The sequence below is a fragment of the Manis pentadactyla genome, chromosome 4 (assembly GCF_030020395.1).
Source record: "Manis pentadactyla isolate mManPen7 chromosome 4, mManPen7.hap1, whole genome shotgun sequence".
Lineage (NCBI taxonomy): Eukaryota > Metazoa > Chordata > Mammalia > Pholidota > Manidae > Manis > Manis pentadactyla.
The window spans coordinates 105,225,268-105,251,208 of NC_080022.1; the positions used below are offsets into that span (position 1 = coordinate 105,225,268).

The 25,941-nt window shown below is 38.9% G+C and overlaps 1 long non-coding RNA gene across 1 annotated transcript; it reads left to right on the plus strand.

Annotated features, from left to right (window-relative positions):
• Positions 1-486: 486 nt before the first annotated feature.
• LOC130683405 (uncharacterized) lies at positions 487-24,289 on the plus strand. The gene is made up of 4 exons (XR_008997102.1): positions 487-550; positions 6,382-6,515; positions 8,101-8,239; positions 23,826-24,289. It is a non-coding gene; the product is annotated as an uncharacterized LOC130683405 (long non-coding RNA).
• The last annotated feature ends 1,652 nt before the right edge of the window (positions 24,290-25,941 follow it).

Consider the following 25,941-nt stretch of genomic DNA (forward strand, 5'->3'; position numbering starts at 1 on the left):
AGACGGCAAGAGAGCTGCAAGTCCCCGCCGGTTCCTCAGTTGCCACAGCCTTCCCGCGCCTCCGCCCAAGGTGCCCGAAGGCTCCGGCCCGCCGCCCTCCAGAGTGACACCACCAGCTTCCAATAAGATCTGGAAATCCCACATCTCCGCCCGTCCGCTGCGGCGAGGCGGGGAGGAGCCACACTGAGGCCTGGAGTTGGGGCGGCAGGGCTGTCTGGGCCCCGAGGGAAGTAAAAAAGCCAGGCTGGCAGTGAGCGGCGTAGTATAGCCAGCATCATCATTTTACGGGGACCGTCCCTCTCATTATCGCTTTGGCGACTGGGGAAGCCTAAAGGCAATTTAAAAAGCTGTGCTGATATGCCGCAGGGACGGCCTCCTTGGCGCCCTCGGATTGGTCCCACGAACCCAGATTGGGCCCTCCCATTGGTGGGGGGCGCTGTCAGTCGGCCTCGAGCTCAGCCCACTGCTCGCTGGAAGTCGCAGGAAGAGGCCACTTTGTGTGGCTCCCCGGGCCTTCGAAGCGGTGGTGATGTTTATGCTCGGAGCCAGTGTGAGCCCGCGCGCCCCCCTCTGGGTCCCCTCGGTCCATTTTAGTTCAGGAATCCCTCAGGCCTAGCGTGCCGGTGCAAGAGCGTCTGCGGCACGCCAGCTCCTGGCATTTTCTGGGGCTAAGGGCCCCTTAGGCTCTTGTTCTGGGGACCGGTCCGAGAGACGGTGGAACCGAGGGCTAGCGTTGAGGCCTCCGTCCGGCCAGAGCCCGACTCCGGATTCCCTGGGGCTGGAGAAGCCGTTGTTTCACGCAGCTGGGCCAGGGGTGCGGCTTACATAAGGGGTTAAGTATTTGTCACCCCAAATCCTGCGGTTATGTATAGCAGAAACTGAGCAAGTTTGTCCGCTGTATTTATCAGTCGATCCGGGGCGGCTGTGACTGGTCACAATGGGACAGTGGAGGATGTCAAAAAGGGATGAGCAGTTTGTGGGCTCGCAAACTAATTGGAAAGATGAACGAACACCCTTTGCAATTTCTTTGTCTCCTTTAAGTGATCTTACCAGGAAATTTCCTGATTCCACTATATGCGGCCTATATCTGGGATCTGGCAACTAAATCTCCAAAATTCCGGAAATGGTAACACACTTATCTCCTTACCCTCCAATGTTCTCAATATATCGAGTCGCTTAAGCCTGACTGGTATGCCTAAGCCTTAAAAAAATGTGGAATCTGGAAGAAAAAAACACCCTCAAAATATTAAAAAGCTGTAAAATTTAATAAATTTGAAATGTTTGGCCCTTTCCAAAATATAACATGCCAAGGAGTCAAATGCCACTTTTATATGAAAATTGCATGTGATTTCAAAAGTATGTGAGCTTAACAAAGGTCTTAAAATAGTCCTTACCTAAATTTGTTCAGCTTCTTGTCCATCTTCTCCACATCTACCTTGACTCAGTATCTGCTTTCTCCACCCCAGTGTGCCGATGTGAGTCATAAAAACTAGACTTGGGTTTGCTATATATTCTTAGTCCTCAGCCTCCTTGATGGTTGATGATGCTTGCTTCATCTCTTATTCATGCTCTATCGCATTTCCCATGGTAGGTGTTCCAAGCTTCTCTTTTTTCTAAGAAGTACTTTATAATTAATATTGTGTTATCTCATTTAATCTTTTAACAACTCTGTGAGGAAACTGAGTCTTGAAAAGGTCTGGTGTCCAGCCCAAAGTAATACATCTGAGACTTGAACTCTGTCTTGCGATACCATGTTTAAATTCTGCCCTAATTACCACCACCCTTTTCTTTCCCAGTTGTATACGCATCTAATCCCTTATATACTCAGCAAATAACTGCCTTTAATTGAGTGAGAAAAGCAAGGCCGTCTGGAGAACTCCCTCACTTTCTACCTAAAGATCTACCGTTTGTCACAGCTCTCATACTCTGCCTGACGGCCTTTCTTCTATTGCAAGGTTAACCCCTCCAGACCTTTGCTTTATTCCAGCCTCTCCTGACTCCTCAAAACTGCTGCTCCTACATTTACAACAGTCCTTAACTAGCATGTTCTTTCTGCTAAGAGTTATGATCAAGTCCTAAAGGGGGAAGCGAATCCACCCTTAAATATGCTAGCTTTCAACAAACTGAACTTTGTGACTCTCACCACTTTCTCAAAACAGTAGTCTCATCTCCTGCCTTCATCACTGTCATTTCATTTTCACCATCACCACCCATTTTTTCCTCCCCTAAATAAAACTGTGTGACTCCTCTTTCCTACTGAAACTTTTCCCTTGTAGATCACAAGTGACCAAGTCATTTGGCCTTTTCTCAATTCACAGCCTGAGTATTCACCGTCATCGTAAGTGCTTCCTAATCCTGAAAACTTACTTCCTCCTTGACTTCTGCAGTACTTCACTTTCCGGGCCTTCTAATCTATTGGGATGCTTCTCACACTCTCCTTCCTCACTAGTTCCCCTTTTACCCCCTTTATCCCTGACCTTTTCTAATTTCCTCTTATGCAGATAATTGCCAGGTCCACACTTGCAGTGTGGACCTCTCTCCTGAGCTTTGGTCACACTATCTATTATAAATCTGCACCCAAATGTGTCTCCATCACTTAAGCCCCACCATATCTTAAATTTCATTGAACTTTTTTGCTCACTAAACTGTACTCTCTGAATTTTCCTATTTTAAGCCCTCAAAGATATCATTCTCCCTTCCAGTTTGAAACCTTATAGTGCTCCTGGCCTCCTTTTCATTTTTCCATATCCAGGCAGGTACCAATTTCTTTCCATCCCCACTGCCAACACTTTAATAAATAGACTTTTATAATGATACAGGACTTTATCACCCTCACCTCTGAATTATCCCTGCCCTCCATTTTTTTCAGTCAATCCTACAGTTTTCCCCAATTAATTGTAAAAATAGCATTCTAAAAGCTTTAGTAGCTCCCTGTCTCCACAGGACAAAATCTGGATGCCTGAATAGATCCATATAACTGGCCTTTTAGTTATTGCCTAAACATTGGCAAGCACACTTTTTGATCTTTGCTCAATCTGCAGAATTCTTCCACCTGTATTGTTTAAAGCTACCCTTCCTTCTATGTCAGGCCTGCTTTACACTACCTCTTTGAAACTTTCCTTGTTACTTCAAGATTCAAGCTCCAATAACTCTTTTGCCTATACTTTTCAGTTTGTACTACATTGTAGTATTAAGTGTCTTATTCATTATGTACGTATATATGTGTGTACATATATATGTGTGCGTGTGTGTGTATATATATATATATATACATATAAATATATGTACACATACACATTATATACACACACACAAATCCTTTGTCTCTCTATTAAGGTGAAAGAATTTTGACAACCAACCTAGTGCCTACACAGTAGGCATCTAATAAAGACTTGCTATTGATGAGAAAGGGAATGATGATCTCAAATAAAGGAGAACAAACAGAATTCCATGCATTCAAGAGTTTTGTGGAAGGTGCAGACTGTAAGTGATAAGGGTGAGATCATGGGAGGGGATTAATTAAGTTTTCTCCTTTCCCAGTTTTAGTTCAGTGTTTTGTTTCATGCTTACATACTGCTTCATCCTTCCGGGGGCACCAGCTAGCAACTAGTTACAGGGAAGTGCAGAAGTTACAGGACCAAGGAAAATGATCCATTTGCAAAGGTGTCTAAAGAGTTTCAGCCCACTCCTGCAGTCAAGACAAGGGAAGTGCCAAAGGCAAGAAGGGAGGAAGGGAGGATGATCCACCAGGAAACCAGGCAGGTCCATATTGGACATTTTGCTTCATCAGCACCACTGGAGACTGAGTGAATATACAGGAAGTAAACCAGAGAGCTATGTCGGACTTACATTTCACCATTACACCTGTCCTCATCACTCACCATCTAGAATACTCCTAAGATCTGTGCTCTGAAGCCCAGCCTCATCTGCTTCCTGCCTCTCCTCTGTCTTCCTCTCCTTTCAGGATCTTTCAACTCAGAGCCATGTTTAAGTCTCTCCTTTTACCCCACACCCCTCTCTAGCTCCTGATTTCTCTGCCTCTAAAAAGAGCACACTTGCTTCTCCAATTCTAACATTCAACTCTGGAACACAGTACAATCTGGCTTTTGCTCTCACCATTCTTCTGAAATTGCTTTTGCCAAAGTCCCTAGTGAGTTCCTACCTGCTAAATCCAGTGGATACTTTTCTGTTATTATCCAATAGAATTTGCTATAGCTTTTGACATTGATAAGTTTCTTGTTGAATCTTCTCCTCCCTTGGTTGCCATAACACTATTCTTATTTTCCTTCCACCCCCTGCCCCTCTAACCACTCCTTTTCTTTCTCCTTGTAGTGTGCTACGCCTTCCACCTGGCTCTTAAGAGGAAGGGTCCTTAGCTCCCCTCTCCCCGTGCCTTTTTTTAACTCTTCATCCTCCTGTGATTGTTGTGGAATTTTGAGGTGATGTATAAAAAGCAGTAGCCCATTTTTTTTTATATGGGGGCTCTTTTTACTGTTATTATTACCCACATCATATCTCTGAATTTACTCCCTTTCTTCTATCCCAAGTATTCCTTTAGTTCAAATTCTTATCATACTTTGGATTACTAATTAGTCTCCCTATTTTTAGTCCATTCTCTATAATCCTATTAGAGGTTTTTCTGAAACTCCAATTTGATCATGATCTTCAGTTGCTATTCAGTACCTTCATTTATTCATCGAATACCTTTGAGACCTAGAATATGTTTCCCCCCAGGACCTATATGGCTTGCTCCCCACTAGAATAGTTAAGTCTCATGAGGGCTGGGAGTTTGACCATGTGTCAGGATGTATCATTGTGTAGAACAAGCAAAAATCGCTGCTCTCATGGAAATTATCTACCTCTGCCAGCCCAACCAACTTCATTTCATGCCCTGCTCCACTCTGACCCCAGCATGCACCCTGAGCTTCAGCTTCTTTAACGATTGTACAACCTGCCTGCTCTGTTTAGGACTCCCTGCTCACTCTCCCTTTCCTAATTAATTCCTACCCATTCTTCAAAGCTTGTTTTCGGTTATCAACCTCTCTAGGAATCCTCCACCTACTAAATAAACCTTTACTGGGTGCCCCTGTAGGTGCTATTCATGGTATTGTATGATGACCTCTTTAAGTCTTTAATATTCTTCATTTCAATTTTATACTAGTTTGTCTGATGCTGCCCTCTGTCCTCACTGCACTTTTCCCCTCCATACTGCAAATTCTTAAGAACAAGGAGCCAGCCATATTTTACTTCTGCATCCCTAACCTTGGACACAGTGTCTGAAACATGGTATGGTTTGGTGAATAAATAAATAGCCAAGATGCATGTTTAGTTTCTAAGAAGCTAATCATAATGACAGGACAGATGACCAAATTGTTTATTTTAGATCTTTTTGGCCTTTGATTTTTTTAAAAAAATACCTGATTCCTAAAACACCGAGTCTTTAGTGCCATCTAGTGGAAGTAGCAGCAATAAAAAGCTAACATACTACTGATAAAGTTTGGACAATGCACACTTCTATTTTGTTTATTTTGAACTGAGATAGAGAAGGAACGACCTGGTGCTTTGCATTTATCTAAAAAATCACTGTGCCCTGGGAGGATTCTGAAATCTAACAAGTATAAATAGTCCCTTATAACTGGTATTTTGTGATAAATGAGCAACTCTTCAACTTTGAGAAGGTATAAAATGAAATGGGTAAAATAATCTGAGCTTTAGAGCTCTCCTTTTGTAACTGCTTTCACGTCAGACTGAAACTAAACAAGACATAAATGTCATTATTACTTAACTACCTATGCTTTCAGAAGAAATTCTCCACTGTCTTATCCAAGTTCTCTTTTCACTTGACTCCTAGTTATCTGACCAGATGCTCTGCCATGACCCCAAACATTCTATGGCTAATGCAGCCAGGAAGCTGTGTCCAATCTTAATTGCTTTAGCATAAATATAAGCTATTCTTAGACTATTCTTTTTTTAGTTGCACACTCTATTCATCTTTCTGTGAATTCTTTTTTCTATGTTTATCAAGTAAGAAAGCTTGTTAATAACATTTTCTGAAATAAATGTTCTAAGGAGTGCCTGATACATTATATTTATGTATTTATTTAAAAAACCAAATAAATGCTTTGTGACTACATTATCTTTTATAGAAACTTACCTTACATATAAAATATACATGATTAAATAAAATGGGTAATAATATAATGAAAATGGCACACTTAGAGATTGGAGCTTGTGCTGCATATGGCGATAATTCTTGTGGTTAAAATTAGAGCAGCAGTTGTGGAGTGTTCATTACTGCTGTATTAGTGGATCATGAAAGGCATGTTTTGGACTCTATAATGTTGCATTATAACTTAACATATGCTATTTTTTTCCTCATAGGCTTCTTTAATTCTTTATGTTTAATGAACATGTCAACTTGCAAGATAAATCATGAAAATTTTGATTTAGAAGAAACCCTTTGTCTGGAATACATTTGTCCCAGATATCTTCATTGTCTGCTCCCTGTTAGAATGGTAAGTCTTTAAGGGAAAGGACTATTGTCTACTAAATTCCCTCTGTATTTACAGTATCTAGATACATGCCTGGCCCATAATTGGAATCCAATAAATATTTGTTAAATGCACATATGCGAAAATGGTGGCACAGAGAGATAAAGACATTGTCTGTTAGAAAAAGCATAAAACCTAAATGTGATTTATTCCCACCAGGCAGTTTAAACATTTTAACAGTAAGGTATTAACTAAGGGCCACATAGTGGAAAATATGCCAGGAAGCTGCTCAGGCTGAGAGTGAGGGCTTGGCTATACTTGTTGAGTTTTTTTAAACCTACTAATGAAGTTAAGACAAATGTAAGAGAAGGCCCAATGTGGATATAATTGGCTTAGGTGACATCCAGGAAAGAATGTGAACCCTGTAGCACTCAGCCAATGAGGAACCGGGTGGGGGGACTCATGTACTAGGGAATAAATTACTTGGTGCCAACGACTTCAGGTGTGCCTGCCTATCAGACACCCGATCTTACAAGATCGTCATTAAAGCCTCGCTCCGCTGTTCTCTTGTCTCCATGTCTACTTACTGAATTTGGACCAGTGAATGTGTTTCTCACATTGGCCTAATGTCACACATGCACTTACTGGCAGAACTAGGACAAGAATCCATGTCATCTGACTTTTACACTGTTGAGCAGTTCAGTATAACACCTGTCTCTAATCAGTACTGCTTTTAGTCCTGACACCTGAGTCACCTGCCATGGCCCCTTTGCCTTGAAAGGATCCACTCTGACCCTTCTCCAGTCACATCCCTTCCCAGGGGCCAAAGAGTTCTAAGGGTGCAGTGCATTTCCCACTCTCCTGCTTACCCCCATTCCAGATTAAGTTCTAGGTACTGGGGACCCTTGAAATTCCCTGACAAATAGCTGGAAGCCTACTTTCAGGGCCAGTGCAGGCCCTTCTTTGGGTATAGACAGGGTAAGTGTGTCCACACATAGGCCTCAGGAGTGGTCAAAGAGCAGCTGTTGAGAGTGACGGAGCTTGATCAAGCTTGTTGGGATATCCTCACACACACACACGTGTGAGGCCCCTATTTCAGGTGGAAACTGAACAACAGGTCATGGGCTAGATGCCTCTGTTCCTGCTCTTGCCTGCTCCTGGCCCCTCAGATGGTAGGGGCACACCCACCTCCGTAATAAATCTGGTTTTCCTAATATATTAAATGTCACTGAAACTAGTACTAAGTGAATACCTGTGTGTGCCAGGCCCTGTGCTGGGTATTTACAAATGTATTTTCTCATTTAAATGATATTCTTACTTAAGAAGGCTTAGAAGTGACTCACATAAAGACACACAACTAATAAGGTGTAGAGCTAAATGCATAACCAGTATCCTCAGGAAGTGTTAAGTGTTCTACACTTACCCAGGCACTCATATGTGTGCATGTGTGTGTGTGTGTATCTGTGGGGGATGTATGTGTGTATATTTTTTCATTGAGAAAATAATGTTTAAGGGGAATATTTTGCATGGGAACATGAGAATAATTTAAAATTACCCATGCCAGGCCCCAAGTCAGAGATAACCAGTTAACAATTTCTTTTTCTTGTAGAAGATACCCACATATTTAAAAATTTGCCACAAACAATTTCTTAACTTTTTTATTTGGGATACTTTGGATATAAGCTATCCGCAAGTGGAGAGAAAAGCTTAAGAAATCTGAAAGAAGTACCCATCACTCAGCTCACCAGGTAATAGCATTCTGTCATTCTTCTTTCATGTATTTCCCCAGCTTTTACTTTGTTATCATTTTTCTTTGTTGGGATGTTTAAAATCAAATCCCATATATCATGTCATTTTATTAAATTTATTAAGATTCTTATTTGAAAAGTTTTAGATGTAAAGATGGAAAATATTTTGAGTTATATAGACTTCTTAATTTTATAAATGCCATATAGTTAATATCAATTTTGTTTATTTTTAAATTTCCTCCTTCATTTCAAAGAAGACTCAAATGTCAGGCATTTAATAATGATTTTTGTGACTATAAATAAAACTTAAATGTATGCATTCTGCATTATGTCGTGCTGTTCTCTTTACAGGATTCTGTGGTTCTGCATATTCTTTTTGTTATAGTCAGTCCACTTACTGTTTTTTTTCTTTACCTTCTTTCGGAAGAGCTGTTGAAAATAGTAAGCAAATAAATGACTTTTTATCCCTCACTTCTCTGAGAGAACCTGAAAATGCTGACTATAAAAGGGCAGACTATGATTTAAAGTACCGCCTTTTCTAATTCAAATGACAGCTAACTTGCCTGAGCTAAAGTGCACCCACATTTTGGTAATAGCATTCAGAGAGTGAGTAGATTATAATATATCATGGCATATAGAGAAGTCTATACATTAGTTGCTGGAAAGTTGCTAGGAAATATAAATAAATAATGTTCCTAGTTGCAAGGAAATATAAATAGCCCTCAGCAATTGAGGCAATGCCTAGTTATTTATTTCTATATTGACAGTACCTCTTTTTTTCTTAAGTGCCTATTTTCTAGGTAGCATTTAAATCTGCACTGCATTTTAACAAATTCCTCATTCTTTTGCACAGTGTGCAGAACCTGAAAGCCTTTTCTCTTGTTAATGAGGAGTATATGCTGTTTTCAGAACTCTGATGTGATAAATCCATTTTATTCTTCAGTGTTCAATGCCTCTCTTTTAGACAGAGTTGCATCAAGAAAATCTTTAGAGTGATATTATCTGGAGGGCTGGCCTGGGGAGGGGGCTTGTAGGAAGGATGCTCCTGATTATCTATATGAGAGGAGCTGAGAGGCAGCAATCTAGGTGGAAAGAAGATTCAGAGACTTGTTTGGAAACTGTGTTTGCAGAGCAAAAACATTTTCTTTTTCATGTACATATCCAACGTGGCCTGTGGCTCCCACATGGTCCATTATGGGAGCCACTAGCCTTATGTGGCTTTTGAGCACTTGAAATGTGGTTGATCAAAATTAGGAATGATGTAGGTGTAAAGTACCTGCTGTTTTCAAAGATTTATTATGAAAAAAAAGAATGTAATATGTTTCATTAATAATGTTTTATACTGACTGCATGTTGAAATAATATATAGTAAATAAATAAATTTTTAAATACAGACTTTAGTTTTTAGTTTTAAATTCACAGCAAAATTGAGCAGAAAGCACAGAGTTATCATCTATCCCCTCTCCCAACACATGCATAGGATCCCCCACCATCAACATCCTGCACTAGGGCATTACTTTTGTGCATATAATTATAAACCATTATTGATATGTGATTATTATCCAGAGTCCATAGTTGACGTTACAGTTCACTCTTGGTGTTGTACATTTTATGGGTTTTGACAAATGTTTAATGACCTGTATCTACCATTATAATATTATACAGAATAGTTTCACTGCTCTGAGAATCCCCTGTGCTTCACCTGTTCATCTCTTCCTCCCTTCAAACCCCTGACCTATTTTCTCTCTATAATATTGCCGTTCTCAGAATATCATATAGTTGGAACCATACACTATGTAGCCTTTTCATACTGGCTTCTTTCACTTGGTAGTTTGCAGTTACAGTTACTCCATATCTTTTTGTGACTTGGTAGCTTATTTCTTTTTAGCACTGAATAATATTCCAATATGTGGATGTCCTACTGTTTATCTAAAATTGATATTTTAATAAAAATTTATTAAATAAAATATATAATTAAAATTATCATTTGTTCATTTTTCTCTTTAAATATGTCTTCTAAAATAAATTAAAAGACTGCCCACATTAAATTTCGACTGTACAACACTGCTCTAGGCCTTGATAAAACAGTGTTTTGGTAGAGTTTATCTTTAATACAAAACAACCTTCCCATTCCAACACCTGCCTAAGTTTTGCTGCCTTGCACAGAGAGCATGCTCCTACTCCAGGGACTTGCCTGCCTTGGTCTGGTCCCTCTCTGTTGCCCCCAAGCTACATGGGATTGCCGTGTTCCTCCTCTGACCCCTCCCAAAAGAGACTTATGTTATTTAATTCATTTTGTCGGGACCAGGTGACAGTGGACAAATTAGATCCTTTACCACTGTATCAGGTTCTTTGAAGCATATAAATATGATGTCTGTGGCCAAGTGGTTTATAATAAAAAGTTTTTCTTAGAAGAGCTGAAACAAAGCATTAGGAATTAACATTTGGCTGTTAAGAAATCTTAGAATTTATCTTAATTAGCATTTATATGAGTAGTTAAAATTAATATTGCTTCTAATAATAATTGTAATAGGAGTTCATTCTATTATAGTCTGATTTATTCCTCTTTTGTGTTAGGTCTGTTTATCTCATGCATTCTCCATGGGACTGATATTGCCTGTGAGTGAGCAAAAGTTGGTTTTGGGGATATGAAAAATTCTTACTCTTTTAATGTGTAAAGCACAGGTATCCATTTATATCTATATCTATAGGCATATGTCTATGCCTTTATGCCTATAGATATAGATATATGTAATACAAAGCCAGATATACAATATATCTGTATATTAAAGTTTCCTGTGGGAGGCAATTAGAAAAAAGTCTGAAAATGTTCCTTGGAGGGTGGATAATGAAAAACAGATTGAGAAACACTGGTTTATCTGGAATAATATCACTAGAGTGTGCCTGTAACAACCGAATGTTTTTATGACCAATTAATCTCCAAAGTTTCCCAAGGAGGGAGAGGAGGGAAAAAATAGAGGAAAGATATAGAGTTTACATTACAGATTAGGGGAGAGAGAGCATCTGACCAGTGTTAGGAATATCTACAACCAATCAATTACCAATTGTTAATATTTTGCCAAATTCATTCATTCATTCATTCATTCATTCATTCATTCATTCTCTCTCCCCTCACCAGTTCCCTCACCCCAGTCTGTATTATGTAGGTGAAGAGTATATATTCACTGCATTATTTTTTCAAGTGTTTTCTAGGTGTGAAAATTTTCAAGATAAAAGTTGGTGTAAAATGCCCTCCTTCTCCATACTCTACCCACTCATGTACCCCAATTCTACATTGGAGCCCCACTGAACTACAATTTCTTGGTAACATGTTTTTTCTGTCACCTTTGGCCTTTTGCGTATATCAATTTCTCTGCTTGAACATATTGTCTAGGCTCCCCTTATTCCTTCACACACACCTTTTGCCAGGATAACTCCCAGAAGTTGTTTAAGGTTTCACTACCTCCAGGGAGCTTTCCATGACTACCCAGCTCCACTCAAGTCTAGGTTAAGAGCCCTGCATATATTCCCTTTATCGTGATTGTCCTTATTATTGTCCTTGTCATATAATATTATACTTACACACATTAAATTTCTCTTTTGGACTGTGAGTTCCTGAAAAGCAAGGATTATGACTTATTTTTTAATTATATACACATACACACATATTACTGAAGTGTAGTTGACAGTGGTTCATTAGTTACCCATATTATTAAATCCTCACCCCTACTAGCACAGTTACTACCTGTCAACGTAGAAAGTGTTACAGAATTATTGGCTATATTTTTCATGCTGTACTATAATTCCTGTGACCAACTTATATTATGATTGAGAATTTTTGTGCTTCTTTACCCCCTCCCACCCATCCACCCCAACCCCTTCCCCATGGTAACTAGCAGTCATTTCTCAGTGGATTATGACTTATTTTATTCATCCTTTTGCCCTCTGTAGTTATCACAGGGTCTTGTACAATATTTTATTATTTTATTTTATTTTATTTTTTAAAATCAACCACTTTTATTATCATTCAGGGGTTCATGGGAAAAGGCCCGGGCTCATATGATGACTCTCAAAGGCAGGTTTGTCAACCCTGCTCTCTTTTCTTGGGGAGTGGGCTCTCTCCCACATGAGGCATGGGGGCTGCACTGCTCAGATGCAGCCCTCTTGCATGAGGTGCACGCGCACTCTTTGCATTTGCAGGAGTCAGCACAGGTGCCGGAGTCACCAGTGGAGCAGGAGCATTTGGGGTCCATTTCGAGCCGCTAAGCAGGTGGCAAAGAGGCAGCAGCCCCTGGGCTGGAGGAGCGTGTGTACGATATTTTTTAAGTAGAGCAACAATTAAGTGTTCTATGATAAGCCTATTTGTTTTATGTAATTCTATTTAAAAGGAAAAAAACAAGAAAAATTTAGGAAAATACTGACGTTTTATTTAGCCTGTAAAGCTTAACTGCTGATAACAGTATAATTTCAGGTTAGACTTTTATAAATATTAAAAATAGCTCTTAGATCCCTATTATTACCCCTGTAAAACTGTTGATGAAATACCCCTGACAATCCCAGGAAAAATTGGTTGGTTGTTTCTTTCAGCTCCACTAGAGCTCTATTTCTGCTTCTCTGTTATAGCGTTCTGGAGTGTGGAGGGGGAAATACAAAACAGGAAGCAAGGGTGCTGTTTTCAGGAGTTTGTAGGTTAGTAAGAGATACAAACTCATGAGTGATATGATGTGATAGTTTACAAGTAATTTTTCATGATTTATTCCTCACGAAAGCCCTGTGATATAGGTATTATTATGGATACTAATAAAAGCTAGAGTGTGCTGTGGAAGTAAGAGGTTCTCTTTTTTATTCTCTAGACTTCAGGCATTTTCCCCATATCTGGGGTCTACCAATTTGAAATCTATAGAACCATACCAACTCTATACCTTTCCTTTTGTATAAAACTGTATAGGTACAACACAGGCTGCAACTTCACCCTTCACCAGCAGGAGCTACTCTCTAATCATGTACTTTAGATTGAAAATTCCTCAGATGAAATGCATGAGATTAAGTAAAATCAATTGTTTTCCTAATTTAGCAAGTCTTTACATATATAATTCCATATATTTACCCAGGACAAAGACTATGATTGCAGCTAGATAAAATATGTGGGCAATGGACAAAGACTGGAAGGGCCTGCACAGACACGGTGATCATTATTAGGATGATGGATTTAGGAATAATTTTTCCTCTGTAAATCAAAAATTGCCTATAATTTTTAGAGTGTTTGCATACCCAAGTTCTTTTGCATGTTAATTAAGGAAAGCTAAGGGTCACCTGTCGTGAGTCCTAATAGATTCTTGGCTAATTCAACTTATAAATCGAGTAGTTATTTTCTGTCTTGCTGTCTTCCACCAAGAACATCTCTTTCCCATTTACTCTCAAGAACAAGCACAGAACTCTGCCAGAATCATTGGCTCAAACCATAGCATCATGCCATGTTGACTGGGGAAGACTTGTTTCTCTATTTCTCAACTCCATCACTCTTCCAGTGTGAATCAGGCCTAATGAATTCTTGCTTTTCCCTTCCTGAAGCAAATTACTTTGTTCAGGGGAGGTCAAACTTATGTTTCCACCATGCCTCAAAGGAGTGGCTGTTGTATCAAAAATAAAAAGTCAAAATGAAACTGGAGGCATGGAGGTTAGTTTAGAGACTGGGTAATTGTTCACTTGAGAGAAGATGCAGAAATAAGTCAGGAACAATAAGCAGTAAGGAAGATCAGAGAGGCATTTTGGCAGTATAACTGACAAGAATTCATAGCCCATTAATTAGCACCTTTTAGGGGTCAAAGATGACTGAGCTGTAGCTCGTATGATAACTAGATGCTAACCACTCACAAAATGAGTTTGTTTTGGATATGTTTACAATGAGGTAACTTCTGATGGAGATGCCTTGTCAGTAATTGGGAATATGTCTGAATCAGGAGAGAGTGATGGAAGCTGGAGATAAAAATTTGAGAATTATCAGATTTTTTTGGTAATTACTAAAGTTGTATGTGATCTTTTGGTTAAAATGACCCTCTATCTTTGGTGTAAATTACATCTGACATTTTTACTATTTTCAATCTGTTAATGAAAGGATTCTAGACAACCATTTGCCCAGGGAGCAAATGAGTACTTGAAGCAAAGAGGAAAGTCAAGGGAAAAGATTTGATTATTTAGTGAACTCAGAAACTCTCTGTGCTCTGGGGAAAAGAGGCTAGGTGGTCTTCAATGACAAAAAAGAATTTAAAAATCTACTTTCACAGCCCTTTCTGGTAGTGTAACTCCAGAGGGTTTTTTTGTTTTCAACTCACAACTTGGGCCCTAGTGAAAATCTGAGCAGAGTCCTGCAGTCCTCTTTTCCACACCAGGCAGGGAGCTGGCTCACCCCTCAGGTGTGGCTACACCCCTGTGGGAGCTCTTAAAAAGATTGGTCACCCTTGTACTACCATTTCAAATGACCAGTAGTTCAGTGACATTTATATGTAGCAAGGATTGCCTGACCCTCCTTACAGTGGCTGGTAGGTAGGTAGTGTGTTTCTTTCTTTCCCTTGATTGAGCATTTGCACATCTGCAGAGCCCTGAAAGCCCTTGGTGGGAAAACGGCCTAATACTAGCACCTGACATTTGGGAGATCCCTCATCTAATAGGTCATTTCCTCAGTTGGGGGCTTTCATAGCATCACAGTCACCTAATTCCTACAAATATATAGAGCATTTTTGTGGGAAGGGTCACTTTATTGCAAAGGGGGCAGGTGACCACTCTCTACTCGAATGCTGGGCCCTGATGCATCTAGTGCAGCTATGCGCAGCCTAAGCATACCACTCTAATAAGAGCTCAGAGGATTTCCCTGCTCCTTCAAATCTCTTGGAAGTTCTCCCCACAAAAAAGCCCTTTTTTTATGTTTACATCATGTAGCACTAGGGGTAAATGTGTTTGTTTCCCTTTTAAATGACTTTGGCCAATACCAAGAGGTTTTCAGTCTTTAAGAACTGTAGAAAGGATTTTACTGAGGAGTAAAGAAAAAAGGAAAAAGCCATTTATATCCTGAGAGCTCCAGGACAGAAAAGATTGTAATCTACCTTCAGCCCAAAGACAGCTTTAGTAGTCCGCAATTTAGTTTAGTCACAAGAAGCCAAACTGCCTCTATCATTCAATTCTCCTTCTTTGAAGATTGGACCCACACTGGTTTCACTTTTTTATCTTTTCGTGCTCTATGGTCTTTTGTAACACTTAAAATAGTAACCTATGTTTTGGGGAGGCCATTAGCCAATTCAGTTCCATTAACAACATCCACCTGCTGAGCCACTGTGCTCTCAACTTCAAGTGTCCTCTGACCTTGTTTGAACAGTAGCTATTTGGACAAGGTTTTCTGTTATCTCCCAACTGTTCAAACTTTAAACATCTATTCTTGATCAGATAGGGGTAAAAAAGCAAAGTTGTTCATATCTTTTCTGTTGTGGTGTGTCGATATGCATTTGCCCTGCCCAATATATGTACTCAATAATAGCTAATTTTATTTAGTTCTTTCATATATGGCAATGTTACTGGCTGAATTATGTCACCCAAAATGTTGAAGTCCTAACCCCCAGAATGTGACTGCATTTGGAGATAGGGCCTTTAAAGAAGTAATTAAGGTTAAATGAAGTCATATGAGTGGGTCCTAATCCACATGACTAGCATCCTTATAAGAAGAGGGAGAGACACCAGGAATGTATGTACACATAGGAAAGGCCATGTGAAGACTCAGTGAGAAGGCATCCATCTGCAAACAAAGACAGGAGAAAGGAAACCTGCTACAGTTCGATCTTGGAATTTCAACCTCCAGGTTTGTGAGAAAATAAATTTCTGTTCTTTAAGCCACCCAATCTATGGTGTTTTGTTATGACAGTCCTAGCAAACTCATACAGCCAGGCAATGTAATAACTGCTTTTTTATGAATTATCTCTAATATTTGTAATTACTAAATGAGGTGGATACTACTTAGATGGGGACTCTCAATTTAATTTTTGCCCACAGCAGGGACTCTGTTCAGAGTATGCTCAGGACTGATCCTGAAAGTAGGTAAGTAGAATACTCTGGCCCATAAGTGCTGAGGTGGGGAGAGAAATTAATTGGAGCCAAGCACTTTCCTGACAAGTGTATCTCTATCCTGATTATGTCTAACTATGCTTATTACCTGTTCATTACATTAAGGGAAAATGGTAATACCCTAATTTACACCAGGGCAAATGCTTTTTTATTTTTAATCTTTTTAAAAAACATGAAATATAGTTGATATACCATTTTATATTGGTTTCAAGTATACAGCACAGTGGTTCAACAATTACCCATATTATTAAATCCTCACCCCCACTAGTGCAGTCACTATCTGTAAACATAGGGAGAGGTTACAGAACCATTGTCTACATTCTCCATGCTGTAGTGTACTACCATCCCCATGACCAACTTATAACGATTGAGAATTTTTGTGCCCCTTTATCCCCCTCTTCCTCCCCACCCAACCCCTTCCCCATGGTAACCACCAGTCACTTCTTAGTGCTTATGAGTCTGCTGCTACTTTGTTCATTTTGTTTTGTTTTGTTTTTAGATTCCACAAATAGGTGAAATCATATGGGTATTTGTCTTTCTCCACTGGCTTATTTCACTTAGCATAATACTCTCTAGGTCCATCCATGTTACTGCAAATGGCAAGATTTATTTATTTTTTATGGCTATATAATATTCCATTGTGTATATGTACCACATCTTCTTTATCCATTTATCTATTGACGGACACTTTGGTTGCTTCTATCTTGGCTATTGTAAATAATGTGGCAATAAACATAGGAGTACATATATCTTTTTGAATCAGGGACTTTTTTTTCTTTGGGTAAAGTCCTAGAAGTGGAATTACTGGATCAAATGGTATTTCTGTTTTTAGTTTTTTGAAGAACTTCCATACTGCTTTCCACAGTGGCTGCATCAATTAACATTCCCACCAATAATGTAGGAGGGTTTTTTTTTCTCCACATTCTTGTCAACATTTGTTATTTCTTATCTTTTGGACAGTGGCCATTCTGAGGTGGTGTCTCATTGTGGTTTTGATTTGCATTTCCCTGATGATGAGTGATGTGAAGCATCTTTTCATGTGCCTATTGGCCATCTGTATTTCTTCTTTGGAAAAAAATGTCTGTTTAGGTCCTCTGCCCATTTTTTAATCAGGTTATTTGTTGTTTTTGGTGTTGAGGCGTATGAAGTCTTTATATATTTTGGACATCAACCTCTTATCAGATAAATCATTTATGAATATTCTTTCCCATACTGTCTGTTGCCTTTTTGTTCTGCTGATGGTGTAATTTTCTGTACAGAAGCTTTTAGTTTGATATAGTCCCTCTTGTTCATTTTTAATTTTGTTTCCCTTATGCAAGGAGATGTGTCCAGGAAAAAACTGCTCATGCTTATGTTCAAGAGATTTTTGCCTATGCTTTGTTCTAAGAGTTTTATGGTTTCATGTCTTACATTTAGATCTTTGGTCCATTTCAATCTATACCACTTTTGTGTATGGAGTTAAATAGTAATCCAGTTTCATTCTCTCACATGTAGCTGTCCAGTTTTACCAACACTGGTTGTTGAGGAGGCTGTCATTTCCCCATTGTATATTCATGGCTCCTTTATTGTATATTAATTGACCATAAACGCATGGATTTATATCTGGGCTCTCTATTCTGTTCCAGTGATCAATGGGTCTGTTCCTCTGCCAGTAACATATTGTTTTGATGACTGTAGCTTTGTAGTAGTGCTGTAGTCAGGAAATGTAATACTCTCAGCTTTGTTCTTTCTCAAGATTGCTTTGGCTGTTTGGGGTCTTTTGTGGTTCCATATGAGTTTTAGGATTGTTTGCTCTAGTTCATTGAAACATGCTGTTAATATTTTGATAGGGATTTCATTGAATCTGTAATTTGGGGGGCTGGATGCCCATTCTGACAATATGAATTCTTCCTATCCATGAACACGGGATAAATTTCCATTTATTTGTGTTTTCTTCAATTTCTCTCATGAGTGTCTTAGTTTTTAGAGTAAAGGTCTTTCATCTTCTTGGTTAGGTTTGTTTCTCAGTCTTTTTTTTTTTTTGATGCAATTGTAAATGGAATTGTTTTCCTGATTTCCTTTTCTGCTAGTTCATAGTATATAGGGATAGAACAGATTTATGTGTATTAATTTGTATCCTGCAACTTTGCTGAACCCAGTTATTAGGTCTATTAGTTTTTTGGCAGATTCTTTAGGGTGTTCTATATTTAATATCATGTCATCTGCAAATAGTGACAGTTTAACTTTTTCCTTACATATTTGGGTGCCTTTTATCTCTTTGTGTTGTCTGTTGCCATGGCTAGGACCTCCAGAACTATGTTGAATAAAAGTGGGGAGAATGGGCATTCTTGTCTTGTTTCCAATCTTAGAGGAAAAGCTTTCAGCTTTTCACTATTAAGTACAATGTTGGCTATGGTTTTGTCAAATATGGCCTTTATTATGTTGAGGTATGTAACCTCTATATCCATTTTGTTGAGAGGTTTTATCATGAATGGATGTTGAATTTTGTCAAATGCTTTTCCAGCATCTATTGAGATGATTATGTGGTTTTTATCCTTCCTTTTGTTAATGTGGTATATCATGTTGATTAACTTATAAATATTGTACCATCCTTGTATCCCTGGAATAAATTCCACTTGGTCATGATGGATGGTCTTTTTGATGTGTTTTTGAATTCAGTTCGTTAATATTTTGTTGAGGATTTTGCATCTCTGTTCACCAGGGATATTGGTCTAAAATTTTCTATTTTTTAGTGTCTTCATCTCATTTTGGTATTAGAGTGGTGCTGGCCTCATAGAATGAGTTTGGAAGTGTTCCCTCCTCTTCTACTTTTTGGAATACTTTAAGAAGGATGGGTATTTGCTCTTCTTTAAATGTTTGGTAGAATTCAGCTGCCAAGCCATCTTGTCCTGGGAATTTGTTTGTTGGGAGTTTTAAAATTACCAGTTCAATTTCATTGATGTTCATTGGTCTGTTCAGATTTTCTGTTTCTTCCTGGGTCAATCTTAGAAGGTTGTATTTTTTTAGGAGTTTGTCCATTTCTTCTAGGTTGTCCAATTTATTAACATACAATATTTCATATAATTCTCTAATAATTATTTGTATTTCTGTGGTACCTGTTGTGACTATTCCTTTTTTGTTTCTGATTTTGTTTATCTGTGTACTCTTTCTTTTTTTCTTGATAAATCTGGCTAAGAGTGTGTCTATTTTGTTTATTTTCTCAAAGAACCAGATCTTGGTTTTGTTGATTTTTTTCTATTGTTTTATTCTTCTCCATTTCATTTATTTCTGTGTTGATCTTTATTATGTCCCTCCTTCTATTAACTTTGGGCTTCATTTGTTCTTCTTTTTCTAGTTTCTTTAGCTGTGAGATTACCCTGTTTATTTGGGACTGTTCTTGTTTTTGGAGGTATGCCTATAGTGCTGTGTACTTCTCTCTCATAATTGCTTTTGTGGCATCCCACAGATGTTGGACTGTTGTATTTTTTCATTTGTCTCCATGTATTGTTTGATTTTGGTTTTGATTTGTTCATTGATCCATTGATTATTTAGAAGCATGTTGTTTAACCTCCATGTGTGGGCTTTTGTTTTCTTTATGTAATTGATTTCTAGTTTCATACCATTGTGTTCTGAGAAGTTGCTTGATACAATTTCAATCTTTTTTAAATTTATTGAGGCTCTTTTTGTGGCCTAGTACATGATCTATTCTGGAGAACATTCTATGTACACTTGAGAAAAATGAGTATCCTGCTGCTTTTGGGTGCAATGCTGTGTAGATATCTGTTAAGTCTATCTGATCTAATGTGTTGGTCAGTGCTTCTGTTTCATTATTTATTTTCTGTTTCAATGATCTGTCTATTGATGTAAGTAGTGTGTTAAAGCCTCCTATTATGAATGAGTTGCGGTCTATTTCCCCTTTTAATTCTGTTAGTATTTGTTTTACATATTTAGGCACTCCTGTGTTGAGTGCACAGATATTTATGATGGTTATATCTTGCTGACTGACCCCTTTATCATTATGTAATGTCCTTCTTTGTCTCTTGTTACTTTCTTTGAAGTCTATTTTTTCTGATATAAGTACTGCTACTCCTGTTTTTTTTCTCCCTAATATTTGCATGAAATATTTTTGTCCATCCCTTCATGTTCAGTCTGTGTATGTCTTTGGGCCTGAAATGAGTCTCTAGTAGGCAGCATATAGATAGGTCTTATTTCTTAATACATTCTGCCACTCTTTGTCTTTTGATTGATGCATTCAGTCCATTTATATTTAAGGTAATTATTGATAGGTATATACTTATTGTCATTTCATTAATTGTTTCCTGGTTGTTTTTGTAGTTCCCTTCTGTTCCTTTCTTTATTTCTTATACTCTTCTCTTATGATTTGATGGTTTTCTCTCTTTGGTGTTCTGATTGGATTTATCTTTCTAAATTTTTTGTGTATGCTTTAGGTTTCTGGTTACCATAAAGTTCATGGATATCTTCTTAACTGTATAACAGTCTATATTAAGTTGATGATTACTCTATTACAAACACACTCTAAAAGTACTTCTTTTTTATTCTTCTTCCTTCTCCACACTGTATGTATTAGATGTCATATAATGTGCAATTTTTGTGAATACCTTGACTGATTTTTTTATATAGTTGGTTTTACTACTTTTGTTTTAATTTTGTACTTGCTTGGTACTTGGTCTACTACATTTACTGTGGGTTTATTTTCACATGGAAATAAAAATATGTAGGTGAAAAATATTTAGGCTTAAGAACCTTTGCATCTATAGACATCCCTTTAACATATCCTGTAATGCTGGTTTAGCGGTTATAAATTCCTTCAGCCTTCATGTATGTGGGAAATGTTTAATCTATCCTTCAAATTTGAATAATAATCTTGCTGGGTAGATGATTCTTGGTTGAAGGTCTTTCTATTTCAATACATTAAGTATTTCATGTCACTCCCATCTGGCCTGTGAAGTTTCTGCTGAGAAGTCTGCTGATGGGGTTTCCCTTATAAGTAATCTTTGTTCTCACTTTCACTGCTTTCAATATCCTCTCCTTATCCTTAATCTCTGTCATTCTTCTTATTATATGTCTTGATGTTATCTTTCTGGGGTTCCTTTTGTTGGAACTCTCTGTACTTCCATGACTTGCATGTCTATTTCCTTCCCCAGACTGGGGAAGTTTTCAACAATTATTTCTTCAAGGAGACTTTTTATCCCTTTGTCTCTCTCTTCTCTTTCTCCCCTATTATGTGAATATTGTTTCATTTGGAGTTGCCACACAGCTCTCTTAGGATCCTTTTGTTTCTAGAGATTCTTTTTTCTCTCTGTTCCTCGGCTTCATTGTGCTCCTGTCATCTAATTTCCATCTCATTGAATATCTCCTCTACTTGCAGCAATCTGTTATTTATTCCCTCCATTGTATATTTCATTTCAGTTACTGTATTCTTCAGCTTTGAATGGCTGTTTTTCAAATCTTCTATCTCCTTGTTGAAGTCCTTCCTGAGATCTTCTATACTTTTCCACAGATCAGTGAGCATATTTATGACTGTTACTTTGAAATCTTTATCAAGTAGATTGGTGACATCCATTTTGTATAGCCCTCTTTCTAGTGTCTTATCCTGTAGTTTTGTTTGGGACATAGTCCTCTGTCTCCTCATTTTTTCAGGATTTCTGTGTTTTTTCCTTTGAATTAGATGGATCTGCTATGCTACCTGGTCTAGAGAGTAATAGCTTTATGAAGAAAGTGTCCTGTGGTGCCCAGAAGCTTAAAACTCTCTACTCTCCAGTGGCTGCTTCTTCTTTTGGTAGAGCCCCAGTTGCTGTTGGTGGGCTATAGGCAGAGTCACCTTTCTGTCTGTCTGCTATGGACTGTCTCAGTCCACTGCCAGTGGTAGTTCACCTCAGCCAGCCCTTTGTGAGCAGAGCAACAGTACTTCTGCTGGGATCTTTGTGGGCAGGGCCACCCTCTGTATGCCCTGCATCAATGGCAGCATTGTTGGGCTAACAGGGTGGGCTTGGGGAGTGTGCAGTTCTGGGATGGTCATGAAGCAGCAGGGCATGCGTGTGCATAGTTGCTCAGTCACACAATGGTGGAGGGGCATGTGGCAGTGGGCTTCCCTGCCTGTGAGGAGGAAGGGATGTTCAGAGCTCCTGCTGGCCCCTCCCTATCTGGGATGAGACAAGGCAGAGAAAGCTGGGAAAGCCTTCCTCTGCCTGGCAGGCAGCAAACGCTGCTGGGCTGAAGGAGTGGGCAGGTGTGCTGGGAAGCACAGGGCTGAACCACCAGTGAGGGGAATGGAACATCTGGGACCCCCATGAGTGCCTGACCTTTTGGGCTGAGGGAGGGCTAGGAAAGTGTCATATACCTGCCCTTTCTCCTATGGAGAGAGCTTTGTTCAGCCCTCACCCATACGGCATCCCTCCTACTATTGGCAAATCTTTCAAACTGCCACCTCTGTTTTGGGTCTCAGTGGGACCCGAGGTGTGCCTGTCTTCCACAAGCAACAGGAGTCTCAGCCTCTTGCACTCCAGTTCTCCCTGGTGTCCAGCCCTGCTAATCACCAAAACTCCATGCAATGTGGACTTATGTCCCCAGAGCACATCTCCAGATCTGTCCCCTCCTCACTCCATTCCTTTTCGTCCTGCCTGTGGGCTGGGGTGGGGGAAGGGCTACAGTCCCGACTGATCGTGGCTCTGCCACTTTACCTTTCTCTATGTCTTTACCTTCTCTTTTTCACCAGATATATGTGGCCTGTTCTGCAGTCTTCAGGTGGCTTTCAGGGTTAGTATTTGCTCTAGTTGCTTCTTTGGTGTGTGTGTGGTAGGAGGTTTCTGCCTTGCCTTCCAACTCTGCCATCTTTTTTCCCCCAGGGAAAACTGTTACAAGGGCTTATTATTGAACTGATAAGTCCCTTCTGATTATTCACTATTCCTTTCTAATTTTTTCCATCTATTTTGGTCTCTTACCTTTCTCCAGAGAATAGCTGGTTAAATATACTTGCATAGAACTATTCTTTTACCTTTCCTATATATACTGGTTAAAATTTTAGGTCTCAAAAGTTATCAAAAGTTCAGAAACAGATATAAGTATATATAAGAACATGCAATATAATAAATTATTTTTAAAAAGTCAGTGGGGAAAGGATGAGCTAATAAATACGTAGTATTGGAGTATCACTTGAAAAACAATGGTTAACTCTCTTCAGAGATTATACCAAAAATTATTTTAGATGGAGTAAAGATTCAAGTGTTAAAAAAGAAACATAGATGTATTAAAATATAAAGATGAATTTTTTAATAATATAGGGGTGCAGAAGGCATGTCTAAACATATGTAAACATAAGCACTAAAAGAAGAAACAAAAATGGAAAAATTGATAGATTTGATTACATAAAAAAGGTGTGGTTGGGCATGGCAGAGTAGATAGGACCATCTACTATCCACTGCTCAACATTAGTGGATTCAACAAAAAATTCATAATATTTAAATCTGTTTCTTTCCAGGTATACTTGAGACCAAACAACAAAGAACCTATAAGCTGGCCTCGGAAGACACTCTGGATCATCTGGAAAAGATTCCACTTCAGCAGATTACAGCCATCTGCTGAAGTCTTGGAGATAGTTCCTGAAGAACTGCTAGGAGCACAAGGTATACTGTACTCAGAGTGAGTTAGCAGGAAGTTTTCAATTTCACTGCCAGCCCCGTTGTGATTCAGAGAAGGACTGTGGTGGGAAGTGCCCAAACAGAACTGAAGAAGCATTGCTGTCTCCTCTAGGGAGAGGAGCCATCCTCCTCACCGATGGCTGAAGGGCAAAGAACCTGAAAGATCCCAGTGAATTCTCATATTTTAATACCTATAATAACATGATGGCCAATATTTACATAATGGTGTAAACCTTTTATAACACTGTTGCACATCATACTCTTTTAGGAATACTATGGGTTATGATGATAGATTTGAGTTTGAGTTCTGGTATAGCCTGTTGGCTATGTGATCTTAGGTAAGTTACTTAGCCTCTCAGGTCCTCTTTTTCTCCTCTGTAAACTGGTGATGATGATGGTGCTGGGGTCACAGTGATACCCACCTTATGGGATAAGGATTGAATGAGACAAATACCTAGTCTGATGGTTAACACATAGGAGACACTCAATTTCCTTTCCTTTTCTAAAGGTGGTTATTTGAATCAGTGGACCTCAGACTTCTGCAATAGTTCCATGTTATAAAGGCAATGTGTTCACTTCAAATATGTCTGATGTTACACAGTGATTCTTAACTTTAGCAATAGGGGTAGAGGTGGCGATGTCTGTTTGTTAAAAACCATCTGTGCCACACTGCCCCTTTCCCCAAATCCCTCACTGGGAATCACTGGTGTACACTTTGATACCCAAATATCTTTCAGTAGCTGAATATTTTTTATATTTTCACTTATAACTTTATTTCAATGAATGTTAAGGATTTGCCTCTACAGGAGTGCAATACACTAAACTAATGAAAAAGGTAGTTGATAAATTACTTTCTTATGTATATCTAGATGCCAGGAAGCATTTTTTTCTTGGGGGTAGGGGTGATGCAAAGAATGGTAGAAAGACTGAGAGTACTCAGGGCCTAGGGGAGGGTTGTTTGGACCATTTGAGAGAAAATGGACAAAAGAGAAGATGGGAGCAACTGAAGATAATTGTCATCAATCCTGATTTAATAGGCTGTGACTTGGCTTCTTCTGGGGCACCACTGCCTCGAGAAACTTCTATCTTTATGCTGTAACCCTGTCACATGTCTTGTCTCACCTACCCTAGGTGTGAGACCTGGACCCACCACTTGAGTCATATATGGCTACCTGAAGTAACTCATTAAAGTCATATTAAGTACCATTAGGTCCTGGAACTCTGTCAAAACCTAAATAGTTCTCTCTATAATGATACATGAATGGTTCAGATAAAGGTTGGTAACTGCAAATATGGGAGGCAAAGAGAAAGGAAATAGTCTGTCAGCTATGAATTGCTCACAGGCTAGATTAATTAGGCATCACTTTTTTGGCTTGTTCTAAAGAAAGGATACAGGACAAAGGAATCCATAAAGTTCTTTGAAGTATTGTTTAGAGTTTTGGGTAAAGGACCTTATAACTGACAGTGCTAAGTATACTTCTTAGGTCAGGCAATTAGTTTGAACTGAATGTGAAGTCATGACTTTGAGAAGAGAGAGGCATATTATTATTTGGGTGAGCCATACCTTTCAGTAGATACAGGGGCTCCCATAGTGATAACTTTAGAGACAGCTTCATGGGGTAAGAAGCTTACCTTGAGGGCAGGTAGGATTTAAAGACAAGAGAGCATAACTAAGGTTCTTTTTTTGTGACTTAATTATCACTCATGGCTCATATACTGAATCTCCTGGAGGTGATTGATGTGAAAAAGGAAATAAGACAAGGTAGAAGGAGCAGGGAGTTCAGGCATATAGTAAGACAGTCTAAATCAGAACAGCCATTTGGGTGTGTGGAGACTTCACCAGCTGGAGGAAGATTGGGTATTGCAAGTTTCATCAACAGAAGAAAAGCACATCACATATGCCATTGGGAAGACACTTTATTATGCAATAATGACCCCTATACACACCATCCCACA